The sequence below is a fragment of the Nicotiana tomentosiformis genome, chromosome 4, assembly GCF_000390325.3.
Source record: "Nicotiana tomentosiformis chromosome 4, ASM39032v3, whole genome shotgun sequence".
NCBI classification, from domain to species: Eukaryota; Viridiplantae; Streptophyta; class Magnoliopsida; order Solanales; family Solanaceae; genus Nicotiana; species Nicotiana tomentosiformis.
In genome coordinates this window covers 98,497,887-98,515,907 of record NC_090815.1, presented here as the reverse complement: position 1 = coordinate 98,515,907, position 18,021 = coordinate 98,497,887, and the positions used below count along the sequence as shown (strand labels likewise).

At 36.5% G+C, this 18,021-nt stretch overlaps 1 long non-coding RNA gene across 4 annotated transcripts in view; it reads left to right on the top strand.

Moving 5' to 3' along the window:
• The first annotated feature begins 4,196 nt into the window (after positions 1 to 4,196).
• LOC104105125 (uncharacterized) overlaps positions 4,197 to 18,021 on the top strand; it is a 28,663-nt gene continuing 14,838 nt past the window's right edge. The window contains exons 1-3 of one of the 4 annotated variants that reach the window (XR_011415538.1): positions 4,197 to 4,529; positions 4,906 to 4,977; positions 5,395 to 5,594. This is a non-coding gene — a long non-coding RNA (uncharacterized lncRNA). Of the gene's footprint in view, positions 4,530 to 4,905; positions 4,991 to 5,394; positions 5,595 to 18,021 lie in introns of all 4 variants that reach the window. The other 3 variants (XR_011415537.1, XR_011415536.1, XR_011415535.1) reach the window with 3 other exon arrangements.

Genomic DNA, 18,021 nt, shown 5'->3' with positions numbered 1-18,021 from the left:
CAAAATTTTTGTTGCAAAAGTGCGATCCCTCATCACTAATAATGGCCCTTGGAGTACCAAACCTTGTGAAGTTATTCTTTTTAAAAAATGCCACCACACTCCGAGCTTCATTGTTGGGCAAAGCCACGGCTTCAACCCACTTTGACATATAATCCACAGCTACCAATATGTAAGTGTTCCCACAAGAGCTCACGAACGGACCCATGAAATCAATACCCCATATATCAAAAATGTCAATCTCCAAGATGGTGGTGAGGGGAATCTCATTTTTCTTAGAAATCCCACCGGCCCTTTGACATTCATCACAATGCTTGACGAGATCGCTAGCGTCCTTGTAAAGAGTAGTCCAATAGAATCCACAACTCAACACTTTTGTTGCCGTTCTAGCTACACCATGGTGACCACCATATGGAGAAGAGTGGCAAGCCTCAAGAATTTCCATTTGTTCCTCCTTCGGTACACATCGTCAAATCACACCATCGGTACAAATCCGGAAGAGAAAAGGCTCATCCCAATAATAGTCAAGGCAATCCCATTTGAGCTTCTTCCTTTGGTTTGACGAGAACTCATTCGGTACAATGCCACTCACAAGATAATTGGCAAAGTCGGCGAACCATGGCATCCCGATCATAGAAATGTCTAGGAGTTGCTCGTCGGGAAATGAATCATTTATCTCAAGGCCATTATGTGGGCTCCCCTCCTACTCCAAACGAGACAAGTGATCCGCCACTTGGTTTTCACTACCTTTGCGGTCTTGAATCTCTAGATCAAACTCTTGAAAAAGAAGCACCCACCGCATTAATCTTGCTTTAGAATCTTTCTTGCTCATCAAATATCGAAGCGCCGTATGGTCAGTGTGAACAATCACCTTTGTACCCATCAAGTACGGGCAGAACTTGTCCATAGCAAAAACAATAGCAAGGTGCTCTTTTTCGATCACTGTGTAGTTGACTTGGGCATCATTCATGGTTTTACTAGCATAATAGACCGGATAGAAGATTTTGTTGATACGCTGCCCCAAAACTGCTCCGACCGCAACATCACTTGCGTCACACATGAGTTCAAAAGGCAAGCTCCAATTCGGTGCGGTAATAATAAGAGTAGTAGTCAACTTGAACTTGAGCAATTCGAATGCCTTTATACAATCCTTGTTGAAATTGAACTTGGCATTCTTATCCAAAAGTTTACACAAGGGGTTCAACACCTTAGAAAAGTCCTTGATGAATCGGCGATAGAACCCTGCATGACCCAAGAAACTCCTCACTCCCTTTACGGATGTAGGGGGGAGTTTGGAGATCACCTCAATTTTGGCCTTGTCGACCTCAGTACCATGCTTTGAAATTTTGTGGCCGAGGACTATGCCTTCTTCGACCATGAAGTGACATTTCTCCCAATTCAAAACCAAGTTTGTCTCCTCACATCTTGCCAAGACCTTATCCAAGTTGTTCAAGCAATCATTGAAGGAATTCCCAACCACGGAGAAATCATCCATAAAGACCTCAAGAAAATCCTCCACCATGTCGGTGAAGATGGCCATCATACACCGTTGAAAGGTCGTCGGTGCATTACATAACCCAAATGGCATCCGCGAGAATGCGAAAGTACCATAGGGACAAGTGAAAGTAGTCTTTTCTTGGTCCTTAGGAGCAATGAGAATTTGATTGTAGCCGGAATATCCATCAAGGAAATAATAAAAAGCTCGTCCGGCCAACCTGCCAAGCATTTGATCAAGAAATGGAAGCGAAAAATGATCTTTCCGAGTGACTTTGTTGAGCTTCCGATAGTCCATGCACACTCTCCACCCGGTCAACGTTCTTGTAGGAATTAATTTGTTCTTGTCATTGGTGACCACAGTCATGCTCCCTTTCTTTGGGACAATTTTTCTATTATATAAATATTTTTATATATTGATATATAATATACATATTTTTTTATATATTCAGAATGTAATTGTTTTTAGCTAAGCATCCAAGTTGATCGGATAACTCAGAAGCTAACCACAATTTGGTGTGTTTGGTACGAAAATATTTTTCTAAAAATATTTTTCCTGGATAATGAATATTTTTATCAATTATTTTCCCATGTTTGGTTGGTGGGTGAAAAGCTTTTTCGAAAAAATATTTTCTAGTGTTTGTTTAGAGAGTAAAAAATATTTTTTTAAAAAAATATTTTTTTTGTGCTACTTTCCTTAACCCTACTTCCCCTAAATCCCCATGTTTTCTGTGCTCCTCCCTCCCTCCCTCCCCTCCCCAAATACCCAACGTTTTCAGGACTCTATTTTCTTCAAAAATTTAATTATTCTTTTAAAAATTCACACAAACCCAAAAGGGACTAATGTGTTGCCTTACCTTTTTATACTCAGAAACAACGTTGAAATTTGTATTACATAACTAAAAAGAAAATACTCTTTTTTGGTTGAAAAAGAAAGTATTTTTTCTACAACATAAAAAAAATATTCATTTTGTTAAAATAAAAGAAAATACTTTTTTACATTATGAAAAGAAAATACTCATTTTGTTGAAATGAAAAAAATAATACTTTTTATTACATATTTATTGAAACGAAAAAAATTACGTTTTTTACATCATAAAAGAAAGTATTTTTTTTGTTGAAATAAAAGAAAATATTTTTTTACATCATGAAAAGAAAATAGTCATTTTGTTGAAATAAAAAAAAAAAACTTTTTACTACATTATTTTGTTGAAATGAAAGAAAATACATTTTCAACATCATGAAAAGAAAGTATTTTTTTTGTTGAAATAAAAGAAAATACTTTTTACTACATCAATTTGTTGAAATGAAAGAAAATTATTTTTCAACATCATGAAAAGAGAGTACTTTTTTTGTTGAAATGAAAAAAGATATTTTTTTTGTTAAAATGAAAAAAGATACTTTTTACTACATTATTTTGTTAAAATGAAATAAAATACTTTTTCTACATCATGAAAAGAAAGTACTTTGTTTGTTGAAATGAAATAAAATACTTTTTTATATCATGAAAAAAAATACTAATTTTGTTGAAATGAAAAAAAGAAAGTACTCTATCTATAACATGAAAAGAAAGTATTTTTAATAATATTTCTATTTAGGAAGGGGGTAGGGGAGGGTGTGATGGGTGGGGGAGGATGGGTGGATGGGTTAGGGGTGGGGTGAAATAGGTGTTTGGGGGGGGGGGGTTGGTGGGAATGGGGAATAGGGTGGGAAAAGTTGAAGAAAGTTTTGAAAAATGTTTTCCTTTCTCTTGATAGAAAAAACATTTTGAGTTCATGAAGAAAATATTTCAAAAATATTTAAGCCAATCAAACATGAAAATTCATACCAAACATACCCTTTAAAAGAAAACTTTTCCATTTATTATCTAGAGGGATCTCCTAAAAATTACGAAGGAAAATCCCTACGGATTTGAGAGGGGGGGAAAAAGAAGAAGAAAGAGACTTATATCGTCATTAGGATAAATTTCGAACATTAATTTAACACGTATGAAGAGTCTAAATTAAGTGCTTCTAGACCTTTTGAGTTTTCACACTGAAAAGCACTAGTGTAGTAAACAACTAATCAAACACCTATACATGTCAAATTATAACGTACTTTTAACCAAATAAAAAAGGTCTTCAATTCGTGCTGGCATTAGTAATTTAGAGTTGGATAAAATAACCACAAAATAAATAATACTAGTAGTACAAAGAACAACCGAAAGTCCATAAAAAGTTCACAAATGTGAGGTTTATTGGTAAAACCCTCCAACTTTTTAAAGTCCCTCCCGAAACCAATCCTTGTATTACATTAAAGAAAATTATGTTCTCCCCAAGCAAGTAGAATAAAATTATTTTCGGGTAAATTTCATAAATGTTTATATGACTATAATTTTTTTACAGTTAAGTCATATAACTTTGCTTTCTCACATAAAAATCATATAATTATGACTTTTTTTTCATCAAAGTCACATAACTATATTTTCTCACACAAAAATTATAAAAGTTTTACTAACTTACACACAATTCATAGAGAACGAAAAATATAAATTTTAGTAATATTTTTTTATTTTGTGATTTTTTATTTTCAATGTGATAAATAATAATCCAATTAAAATAGGAATGATTTTAAGTCTTGATGGTCGACCAAGGACAAAGTGGTAATTTTACATAGCTAATTATAATATGTATTTTTATTGCTCTGATAATAGCCGTGTCCTTCCTCACATTCTTCCATTTAGAATTCTCGACAGCTCTGTCCTGCAAGCTTCTTTCACTATTGTACTTTGTTAATCATCTACTACGGCTAATGAGTTCTAGCAACAGTCGTCTTCCATTAGCATTAGACCTTTCTCCCTAACCTTTTCTTATCTTTCGTATCCTCTTTTAGGGATTCACATTTCCTTATCTCTGATCAGAATTGGAATAAAACTCTATGTTTCACAAATTGGGATAAACTTACCTGCTACTTCCTGCTGAACGAACCCTTGGAACAGCAATCGTCTACCAGGATGGAGCACTCTTGGAGCTTTCGAAGTGCTGAGTCGAAATATTGTGGTATACCCCTTTAATTGTTGTTTTTCAAGGGTTTAAATATTTTTTTCCTTATTTATTTATCTTAATCGGTTAAAGGTGGATCCTCTGATAATTTTGAGATATAACCTCTTTGAAATATTGAATTCTTTTGAGGTCTAAAACAGGTAAAAATTTAATAATCGATGATTTAAAATTTTGATGTATAACCCCTTTAAATTTTAGTTTGCACTTCCCGACTGCTTAGCACCATCTTTGCTATTATATTCTTGTTCTTTCCCTCATCGAGTTTTGTGTTTTTCGTTATTTATATTTTGATTCTTCTTCCAACCTCCTCTTAAATAAGGTTCAAAGTTTTGCTTCCTTAATTTTATTATTTCAACTGTTCAAATATTTTCAGGTGTTCCATAATATGCTTAGTGGGTTGTAAATGCATAACCAGTGCAACATATGAAATTTTAAGACCATAAAGGTACTAATTAGAGGTTAGTTTTGAATCATTCTATTGTTTAACTAAAATAATTGAGCGGATTGTGTGAAGGTTGTTTATCTTTACGCGCTTTGCTTGCTTCCGTGGCTGCCATTGTGAATAACAAAAATGCATGCATTTTATGTATCAGTTGTTATTGAACTGTATTTGTAAAATAATTCTGGAGAAGATAAAATAACATATAAACAGAAATGTAAAAGAAACAGAATTTAATCCGAGCTCACTGAATTCACAGTGTTTCCTTAAGGAATTTAATCCCCTCTTAGTACCCAAGGTTGTGAATTATTTTCTCCCAGGATAGAACGAATTACACACTGGTGTAGCGATACTTCAAACACCAATGTTTCAGCGAACACAAAGATCGGTAGCAAATCACACTTATTGTTGCTTTGTTTGTAGTTAAAACAATGCAGAAGAAAGGAGGAGAAGTCAGAAATTCGTATGGAAAATCTGAGAGAATTGACTGGTATTTATAGCCAATGTTGAGCTCAAACTGAAGAGGTGCAACTCTTCAAAACTTAGAGGTCTTCAAATCCGAAGAGGTGCAAACTGTTTCTTCAAATCTGAAGAGGTGCAAACTATTCTTCAAATGCGAAGAGGTGCAAACTGTTTCAGCCATATTGTAAATGTCTTTTACAAAAGGCGAAGGGCATATACTATTCCGTTGGATTTTATATTAATATTCTATTTACAAAAAATCGGATATTTAATAACATTTCTGTTAATATTTACTATTAACAAATAAATTTGGTCCAAAAAATCAATCAACCAATCGATCATTTGACAAAATACGAAAAAGGACCGCAGGTGCGAGCTCGCGGATGCGAGGATCATTTGACCAAATCCAAATCCAAATTCGAATAATCCGAAGCTGAAGCCGAGCCGAGCGAGCGACGACGACGGCGCGAGGCTTGCCTTCTTCTTAACTCTTTAAGAGCTAGAAGAAGTGCAATTGTATATATCCCCATCAAAATCTTTTCCTCTTCCAATATGGGAAAATGTTCCTTTGTCGAGGAGGGAAACTCAAATATTTTTAATTTTCCTCCTTTTTCCATTCACCCTCTTTTAAGCTACATTTAAGCTTAAAACCCCAATAATTTTAAGCTACATTTAAGCTTAAAAACCCAGCAATCCTCCACATGAATGGGGAATGGCTATATCACGAAAATATGCATGAAAAACTGTGTAATTCGCAAGCAAGGATTAATTGCATATGTGTCACGACCCAAAATCCCGCCACAGGTGTCGTGATGGCACCTAGTCTCTAATACTAGGTAAGCCGATTTCAATAACATTTTTTGAAGCCATGTTTTTTTCTTATTTATTTAAATAAGCAACCAAAACTAACAGCGGAATGAATAAGAACATACAACCTCCCAAGACTGGTAGTACTGAGTCACGAACTCTAGTTGAATACATGGAATGATCATGAGGACCAAATATACAATACTATTTGATTAAAAATTAACAGTACAATGAAATGAACAGACTCCAATGGACTGCGACGACCAAGCATCTCTACCTTGAATCCTTGCGATCACACTCTAACTCTGTCCGGGTCCGATACCTCCAATACCTGGCTCTGCACAAAAATGTTCAGGAGTGTAGTATGAGTACACCACGGTCGGTACCTAGTAAGTATCAAGACTAACCTCAGTGGAGTAGAGACGAGGTACAGTCAAGACACTCACTAGTCTAATAGCCTGTGCAATATAGTATACAAAATAATACTGAAAAATAACTAGCAATGATAACAACAAAATCAACCAGTGATATAACAACAACACAACAAGAACATCATAATTATTGCTCAGACGAATAAGAAACACAAGTACAACTAATTAATCAAGTCCTTCAAATATAAATTCTTTCGCCTATATATTTTTCAAATAATAATCTTCAGGATACAATACTTTCAAATAAATATATTTTCAAGTAAAAGTCACCTTGTGACACCTCATTTCACAATCATAAAAATTACGGGTCTCAGTCCACTTTCATATTTTTTCACGACACCTCGTGCCCATATTTTTATCACCATCACACGGACAACTCACGTGTCAAAATATCAATATATATAAGATCCACAGGATCAATTTATTTTCACTAAAGTAAGGTTAAAATCTTTAAATCAAGTAAGAAATCAACAAAGGAATAAATTTATTTTAGAAATTATTTGGGTAAAGAAAATGACATTTCAATTAAAATAAAGCATCCGATGACTACTAATTTGGATGTAAAATTTATTAAATTAAAATATAATAGCAATTTTTTTTATTTGAAACAACTCAATTCTAGAAAATCAGTAAAAACCATAAATACAAATGTACAGAGTCTTGTACAAAGAGCCAAAACCAATACGATACAACAAGGAATACAAAACACATAATTAAATCAAATAATACATCGCGGAAGAACATAAGAATTTACATATCACGGAAAAATAAAATAACCTAAGGCAAGCGCATCCATAGAAAAACATCAACAAAAGGACACTCCCGAGGTACCGCCTCGTAGTCCCAAAAGTAAATATGTAAGACAGGGGGGATCTCCCGGAATACCGTTCCGTAGTCCCAAAGTAAATATGCAGGGTAGAAGGATCTCCCGGAATACCGTTCTGTAGTCCCAAAGTAAATATGCAGGGCAGGAGGATCTCCCGGAATACCATTCCGTAGTCCCAAAGTAAAAATGCAGGGGCAAGGGGATCTCCCGGTACCCAAAGTAAATATGCAGGGGCAGGGGATCTCCCGGAATACCGTTCCGTAGTCCCAAAGTAAATATGCAGGGCAGGGGGATCTCCCGGAATACCGTTCCGTAGTCCCAAAGTAAATATCATTTCAACAACTACACATCAAGTGCTCACATATCACAAATGGCTCATCAAGTGCTCAAATTTAACAACATATCACAAATTGCACATCGAGTGCTCAAATATTTCAACTTGCTATAGAAATCAACAATACATCATTTTTTTTACAATAAGGAGCCCATGGCTCGATCATAATGTACACAAAATCTTAACAAAAATATCTGGGAGTGAACAACTCAACAAAATAATATTTCACTTAAATTCAAGGTGACAATCACACCAAATCATCATAGAAAAATAATTTCAACAAACAAGGATCTAGGCGTGACAAATAGAGGATTTAATAAGTTATAAAAATTTTCCAACTTAATACTTAAGGGCGTCTACGAATTTCAACCGATATAATTTGCACATATAAACCAAGTACGTATTCGTCACCTCGCGTACATAGTTTTAAATTACATAATTTTCACATAAGACTCAATGCCTAAGGGATAATTCCCCCACTCGAGGTTAGGCAATATACTTACCTTTTTGAAGTTATGCCAATATTCCATAATCGCCTTCTTGCTTGAATTGACCTCCAAACACCTCGAATCTAGCCACAAATAATTCGATTCAGTCAATAAAATTTATTGGAATTAATTCCATAAGAAAATACTAATTTTCCAACAAAAACCCGAAATTAGCTCAAAAATCGTCCGTGGGGCCCACATCTTGGAACCCTACAAAAGTAACAAAATCCGAAAGCCCATTCAACCACGAGTCTAACCATACCAATTTTACCAAAATCCGACCTCAACTCGACCTCCAAATCTTCAAATCTTATTTTCAAATCCCTAAGTTCAGACCCTGATTTACACATCAAAAACATGTAATCTAGTCGGATTAGTCGATGATAATTTAATATTATGGAGTAGAAATGATCACAAATGACTTACCTCAAGTTTTCCTTGAATTCTCTCTCAAAATCTCCCACAAAACAGTGCTTGAAGTCCCAAAAATGGCAAAAACTCGGAATCCCTCTGTTTTTAACATTCTGTCCAGGATTTTCGCACCCGCAGTGATTTTTTTGCTCCCGCGGTCTTCGCACCCGCGATGATTTTTTACGCACCCGCGGGCTTCGCACCTGCAATGATTTTTTTCGCACCCGCGATGATTTTTTTCGCACCCGCGGTGCCTGGATAGCCCATGCATTTTCGCTTCTGCGAATCAATCCTCTCATCCACGAGCTCGCACCTACGGCCCTTTTTCGCGCAGGTGCGATCACACCAGCAGCCCAGCTACTTCAACTCCTCCTCCAAATCCAAATTCGATCCGTTAAGCATCTGAAACCCACCCGAGACCTTCGGGACTCCGTCCGAATATACCAACAAGTTCCATAACATAACACGGACCTACTCGAGGCCTCAAATCATATCAAACAACATCAAAATGACGAATCGCACCTCAAATCAAAATCTATGAATTTTGAACTTTCAAATTCTATATCTTGTGCTTAAACATATCAAATCAATCCGGAATGACTTCAAATTTTGCACACAAGTCATAAATGACATAACGAAGCTATTCAAATTTCCAGAATAAGATTTCGACCCCGATATCAAAAAGTCAACCCCCCGGTCAAACGTCCCAAATTTAATTTTCGCTATTTCAAGCTTACTTCCACTACGGACCTCCAAATACTTTTTCGGACACGCTCCTAAGTCCAAAATCACCATACGGATCTATTGACATCATCAAAATTCCATTCCGGAGTCGTTTACTCAAAAGTCAACTCTCCAGTCAACTCTTTCCATTTAAGCTTCTAAACAAGGATTGTTCTTTTAATTTAATTTCGAATCTTCAGTAAATCAAACTCGACCATACCCGCGGGTCATAATACATATTGCGAAGCTTCTCGAGACCTTAAGTCACTGAACGGGGCGTAAATTCTTAAAACGACAAGTCGGGTCATTACATTCTTCACCTCTTAAACAAACGTTCGTCCTCGACCGTGCTAAGAATCTTTCTGAGGACTTTAAATTACTGAGTATATTCTTGCACATATACTTGTGGGTGATTCTACATTCCCGCAATTTGACACGGGTCCGACAACACCATCTCAATTGAGATTATTTATTTTCTCCATTCTTATAAGCTTTAGAGCAAAAATCCCTAACTCTCCAATCATTTCCAAAATGCCTGATTTTCACTTCGACGCACGGTATTAGTCTCAATTGGCTATAGCAACTCGTGCCTATGCACACATAAACTTTTTTGATAGTGTTGAAGTACTTCAAACTTTTTCTGGGGTATTTCATTCTTCCCCGCTTAGGATCATTCACCCTCAAACACACAACATAACTTATCTCTTCTTTCGCACATCGCAATCCTCCAAATTTTACTAACTCCCAAATTTTTTAGAAAATTTCGGCAGAGTCTTCACTGTAATTGGGCCTAACCACCTGCCAGAGTAACATCAAAATAACTCCTACAACACATCCGCAACCCAACAAAACACCACAAGGTATATATCAATAACACTAATCTCAGCATTGCATTATCATAATGATATCAGGACATGAAGCAAATCATATGTATGCTTATCACCACATCTCTGGTCTTAAAAGTTGTTCATAATAAATTCCTGTATCATCAATTAATCTCATATTAACCACCACCTCGTTTCGAATTTTTACAACACTGACAACAGAATGCGAGGCATGAAGACCTCATGATTACTTACTCGGATTAATGAGTAACATTTAACGCCACCTGGGCACTCACCTCATAGGCTAAAACTCAATGTTTACAGCACGAAAATGGCTGAATATGAACAGAAAATCTACAGCCTAACATGCATGAATCCCTATTAATATTATTGTACAAATTAAATTTCACAAAGGGAGAATTTTAAAATCATAAATATTTCACCACAAGGACCTCGTCCTTAACTCCGAATCACAAGTATTTTGCACATTGTGCCAACTGAAATTTCAATTTCCTTTCTTTCTTCTTTTCAATAAATTTTTGTAAATATTTTTCATAACACATAATGAACCCTCATACCGGTAGGGCATATAATTCATAAAATTGGAATCAATTATTCCGAAACACATCAAACCCACTTTAATGAATAGTAAAAGTTACTTTTGGACTTATAGTCCTCAATGGTGCCCAAAAATAAAAATGATAGACACAGGCTCACATCTTCAAATCTCCCAACAGGAATAAACATATAAGTGGTTCACAAAATTACGAAGCTCACCCATAAGCAGAGCATAATAGGAGGGCTCACCTCAATATTCAAAACCGAATCAAATTAAGGGAAAAATATCCTTTTATAACAAAAATCAGGATCGTACCTGTAACGTCACCATCTGGTGTATTGGCCTCAGCAAAATCACAGCGATTATATCAACGGGTCGGGTCTCCACCTCTTAGGTGCCCACTACCCGCCTGTCCTCCACCTCTAGCTTACTGTCCACGTGGAGTATTAATTGGAATAAAGCTTGTAGCCTAATTATTCTGATGAAATTCGTCTCTTCCAAGTCTGGGACATTCCTCTTGATGTGTCTAGTACAATCACATTGAAAACAACCCCTCTGCGGGTTCGGCTGCTCATACTGAGTCTCTGTCGGATAACTGGAATAACCATTATAGGAATCCCGTGCCGGTGGTGCATTAAAAGAACTTACTATAGCACCCCGAGTATTCTGAAATTGTTTCTGTGACCTCGCTGGTACTGAAATATAGAATTATTAGGGAAACGGGAATACCGTAAGTCCCAGCATCATCCCATACGAATCTCAGCTCTTAATCATATACAAATTTCGGAGAACCTTTCAATACTACATAAATACATCTCAGGCCAAAACTGATATAACACATGACCCCCACAATCTGATCGTTGATAGTGGACTCCCCTCACTTGGCGTTAAACCATAGGGCACATTCTGATGATCCACAATACTAACCTTCATCGCTCGTACGACTCCGGTCATAAGACATCTCAAACCATTTATTTGGCGCATGTCATCCTCGTGACAGTTAAACTCGCTTCCTCTAGTGCCTTGGTTGCGTACATACCCTTCGCTAAATAGAAATCCTATACGAACTACACAGTCTTTAATACCACCAGCTATTTCAGGTCTACATCCACCTCGTGACCCTACTACAATTTATGATGATTAGGCAATTAATTAAACCTTCTTAATATCATACTTATCAACCAGATGTCAGAACCTACTGCACCCCAATGTGCACAACTGAATGATCTCTCAATACTTCTGTATCCTTTATCTGGACGACACGTTGTAATAATGGTTGAGCAACCCTGGATATCTTATAACCCCTCTATAGTATCACGAACTATTGGCGCATAGTTGATACCGAGTGCGCAATTTCATACACGAGCGGATGCAAAAAAACATAAGATATATGCTTCAAGCTGAATAATGTTGCACGATGAGGAATGAAAGAAGTGAAAATATTTCCTACTAGCTCTGTAGCCTCTCGAAGATAAGTACAAACGTCTCCGTACCGATCCGCAAGACACTACTAAACTCGTTCGTGACTCGTAGAACCTATGAACCTAGAGTTTTGATACTAACTTGTCACGACCCAAAATCCCGTCACAGGCGTCGTGATGGCACCTAGTCTCTAATACTAGGTAAGCCGATTTCAGTAACAATTTTTTAAGCCATTTTGTTTTCTTATTTATTTAAATAAGCAACCAAAACTAACAACGGAACGAATAAGAACATACAACCTCCCAAGACTGGTAGTACTGAGTCACGAACTCTAGCTGAATACATGGAATGATCACGAAGACCAAATATATAATACTGTTTGATTAAAAATTAACAGTACAATGAAATGAACAGACTCCAAGGGACTGCGACGACCAAGCAGCTCTATCTTGAATCCTTGCGATCACACTCTAACTTTGTCCGGTCCGATACTTATAATACCTGGCTCTGCACAAAAATGTGCAGAAGTGTAGTGTGAGTACACCACGGTCGGTATCCAGTAAGTATCAAGACTAACCTCAGTGGAGTAGAGACGAGGTACAGTTAAGACACTCACTAGTCTAATAGCCTGTGCAATATAGTATACAAAATAATACTGGAAAATAACTAGCAATGATAACAACAAAATCAACCAGTGATATAACAACAATGCAACAAGAACATCATAATTATTGCTCAGACGAATAAGGAACACAAGTACAACCAATTAATCAAGTCCTTCAAATATAAATTCTTTCGCCTATATGTTTTTCAAATAATAATCTTCAGGATATAATACTTTCCAATAAATATATTTTCAAGTAAAAGTCACCATGTGATACCTCATTTCACAATCATAAAAATTATGGGTCTCGGTCCGCTATTATATTTTTTCACGACACCTCGTGCCCATATTTTTATCACCATCACACGGACAACTCACGTGTCAAAATATCAATATATATAAGATCCACAGGATCAATTTATTTTCACTAAAGTAAGGTTAAAATCTTTAAATCAAGAAAGAAATCAACAAAGGAATGAATTTATTTTAGAAATCATTTGGGTAAAGAAAATGACATTTCAATTAAAATGAAGCATCCGATGACTACTAATTTGGATGTAAAATTTATTAAATTAAAACATAATAGCAATTTATTTTTATTCGAAACAACTCAATTCTCGAAAACTAGTAAAAACCATAAACACAAATCTGCAGAATCTTGTACAAAGAGCCAAAACCAACACGATACAACAAGGAATACAAAACACATAATAAAATCAAATAATACATCATGGAAGAACACAAGAATTTACATATCACGAAAAAACAAAATAACCAAAGGCAAGTGCATCCATAGAAAAACATCAACAAAAGGGCACTCCCGAGGTACCGCCTCGTAGTGCCAAAAATAAATATGCAAGACAGGGGGGATCTCCCGAAATACCGTTCCGTAGTCCCAAAGTAAATATGCAGGGCAGGAGGATCTCCCGGAATACCGTTCCGTAGTCCCAAGGTAAATATGCAGGGGCAGGGGGATCTCCCGAAATACCGTTCCGTAGTCCCAAAGTAAATATGTAGGGCGGGGGGATCTCCTGGAATACCGTTCCGTAGTCCCAAAGTAAATATGATTTCAACAACTACACATAAAGTGCTCACATATCACAAATGGCTCATCAAGTGCTCAAATTTTACAACTTATCACAAATTGCACATTGAGTGCTCAAATATTTCAACTTGCCACAGAAATCAACAATACATCATTTTTCCACAATAAGGAGCCCATGGCTCGACCATAATGTACACAAAATCTTAACAAAAATATCCGGGAGTAAACAACTCAACAAAATAATATTTCATATAAATTCAAGGTGGCAATCACACCAAATCATCATAGAAAAACAATTTCAACAAATAAGGACATGACAAATAGAGGATTTAATAAGTTACAAAAAATTTCCAACTTTATACTTAAGGGCGTCTACGAATTTTAATTGATATAATTTGCACATATAAACCAAGTACGTACTCGTCACCTCGCGAACATGGTTTCAATTACACAATTTTCACATAAGACTCAATGCCTAAGGGGTAATTCCTCCACTCGAGGTTAGGCAAGATACTTACCTTTTTGAAGTTATGCCAATATTTCATAATCACCTTCTTGCTTGAATTGACCTCCAAACACCTAGAATCTAGCCACAAATAATTCGATTCAGTCAATAAAATTTATTGGAATTAATTCCATAAGAAACTACTAATTTTCCAACAAAAATTCGAAATTAGCTCAAAAATCGTCCGTGGGGCCCACAACTGGGAACCCTACAAAAGTTACAAAATCCGAAAGCCCATTCAACCACGAGTCTAACCATATCAATTTTACCAAAATCCGACCTCAACTCGACCTCCAAATCTTCAAATCTTATTTGCAATTCCCTAAGTTCAAACCCCGATTTACACCTCAAAAACATGTAATCTAGTCGGATTAGTCGATGATAATTCAATAATATGGAGTTGAAATGATCACAAGTGACTTACCTCAAGTCTCCCTTGAATTCTCTCTCAAAATCGCCCCAAAAACCGTGCTTGAAGGCCCAAAAATGGCAAAAACTCGGAACCCCTCTGTTTTTAATATTCTGTGCAGGATTTTCGCACCCGAGGTGATTTCTTCGCACCTGCGGTCTTCGCACCCGCGGTGCCTGGAAAGCCCATGCATTTTCGCTTCTGCGAATCAATCCTCGCATCCTTGAGCTCGCACTTGCGGCCCTTTTTCGCGCAGGTGCGATCACACCAGCAGCCCAGCTGCTTCAACTCCTCCTCCAAATCCAAATTCGATCCGTTAAGCATCTGAAACTCACCCGAGGTCCTCGGGACCCCGTCCGAATATACCAATGAGTTCCATAACATAACACGGAGTTACTCGAGGCCTCAAATCATATCAAATAATATCAAAACGATGAATCGCACCTCAAATCAAAATTTATGAACTTTGAACTTTCAAATTCTATATCTTGTGCCGAAACATATCAAATCAATCCGGAATGACTTCAAATTTTGCACACAAGTCATAAATGACATAACGAAGCTATTCAAATTTCCAGAATAAGATTTCGACCCCGATATCAAAAATTCAACCCCCGGTCAAACTCCCCAAAAATTAATTTTCGCCATTTCAAGCTTACTTCCACTACGGACCTCCAAATAATTTTTCGGACACGCCCCTAAGTCCAAAATCACCATACGAAACTATTGACATCATTAAAATTCCATTTCGGAGTCGTTTACTCAAAAGTCACTCTCCAGTCAACTCTTTCCATTTAAGCTTCTAAATAAGGATTGTTCTTTTAATTTAATTCTGAATCTTTAGTAAATCAAACTCGACCATACCCGCGGATCATAATACATATTGCGAAGTTGCTCGAGACCTTAAGTCACTAAACGAGGCATAAATTCTTAAAACGACAAGTCGGGTCGTTACAATATGGATAAGTAGGTTTCCCTTTGAACTTTCCGTAGTGAACTTATGTCGGATATACTCGGTCAATCGGTAGATTTGATATCTTTGAACCGTCGAACTTTGGTGTATACCTAGACAACCATAAATCACACAACCAACCCTTAACTATCTTTGGCTGTCATTGTTGTGTTCGTTTCAGCCATGAACACCGCCTGGTTTAATAAGTGCGTAGAGAATTGGCCTTACAAAATTTCCCTTGAAGCGGCTAACACTTCACACTTACATAGGTGATTCTTAAACGTGTCATCCCGTAGATACACTATTTGATATACCCCGTATCAAATTTAGAAATTATTAAAAAGCCTTAATGTTTTATCCTTGGTACTGAACATTGTCCCATCACGAGAAAGGACCAAACTTTTAGTTGACAATGTTGAACCGTCATTAATGACTTTGTTTGATCTCCTTCAACCTAGATCTTGGGATTTTCAGTCTTCTAGGTAGAGTTACCGCCACAATGGCTTGTTCTCGGCCATAGTCCCATTCCCCTCGATGATTTCTCAACTACCTCTCTAGTTTGGCCTTTTGTAAGTGGAATCGACATATTATTGCTTGACTTTACATAGTCAATCGTGATAATTCCTCTAGAGAGTAATTGCCTAACGGTTTTATGTCTTCTCGTATATGACAAGATTTACTGTTATACATCATGCTCCCAGCCCTTCCAATCGTCGCTTGACTATCGCAATGTATGCATATTGGTGCCAATAGTTTGGGCCAAAATGGAATGTCTTCCAAGAAATTCCGGAGCCATTTAGCTTCTTTGCCGGCTTTATCTAAGGCTATGAACTCAGCTTCCATTGTAGAGCGGGCAATACAAGTTTGCTTGGACGACTTCCAAGATACCGCTCCTCCACAAATAGTGAATACATATCCACTTGTAGACTTAGAATCAGTTGAACTGGTAATCCAATTTGCATTACAGTATCCCTCAATCACTGCAGGATATTTACTGTAGTGCAAATCAAAGTCTTGGGTATGTTCTAAATATCACAAAAGTCGTTTCATTGCCATCCAATGATATTGACCTGGATTGCTCGTATATCGACTCAATTTACTTATAGCATAAGCTATATCTGGTCGTGTAAAATTCATGATATACATTAAGCATCCCAACACACGCGCATAATCCAATTGTGATATGTTTTGGCCTTTGTTCTTTGCTAATGCAAGATTCACGTCAATTGGAGTCTTTGCAACTTTAAACCCTAAGTGCTTGAATTTTCCAAGTACTGTCTTAATATAATGAGATTGTAACAATGCCAGACCTTGAGGAGTCTTATTGATCTTAATCCCCAGAATTAAATCAGTAACTCCCAAGTCCTTCATATCAAACTTGCTAGTTAGCATACGCTTAGTCGCATTTATGTTGGCAATGTCATTACTCATTATCAGCATATCATCCACATATAAGCAAATAATGACTATGTGATTTGGAACATTTTTAATGTACACACATTTATCACATTCATTTATCTTAAAACCATTTGACAACATTGTTTTGTCAAATTTCGCATGCCATTGTTTGGGTACTTGTCTTAGTCCGTAAAGAGACTTAACAAGTCTACATACCTTCTTTTATTTACCTGGAACCACAAACCCTTCAGGTTGTTCTATGTAGATTTCTTCCTCCAAATCTCCATTTAAGAAGGTCGTCTTAACGTCCATTTGATGAATTTCAAGACCATAAACTGTAGCTAATGCTACTAACATTCATATGGACGTAATTCTTGTAACTAGAGAGTATCTATCAAAATAATCAAGACCTTCTCGCTGTCTATACCCTTTGACTACAATTCTTGCCTTATATTTATCAATAGTGTCATCATCTTTCATTTTCCTCTTAAAAATCCATTTAGAACCCAAAGGTTCATTTCCAGGAGGAAGATTAACCAATTCCCATGTATGGTTGTTCAATATGGATTCTATTTCACTATTGACTGCCTATTTCCAAAACAATGATTCCGAAGAAGACATAGCTTCTTTAAATGTTTGAGGCTCATTTTCCAATAAAAAAGTCACAAAATCTGGTCCAAATGAAGTAGACGTTCTTTGACGTTTACTACGTCTTGGATCATCCTGATTAAATGTACTTTCTTTTGTTTCTTCCCGAGATCATTTAGATCCTTCACCAATCGACTCACATTCCTTTTTATACGGGTATATATTTTCAAAGAATTCAGCATTATCTGATTTTATAACCGTA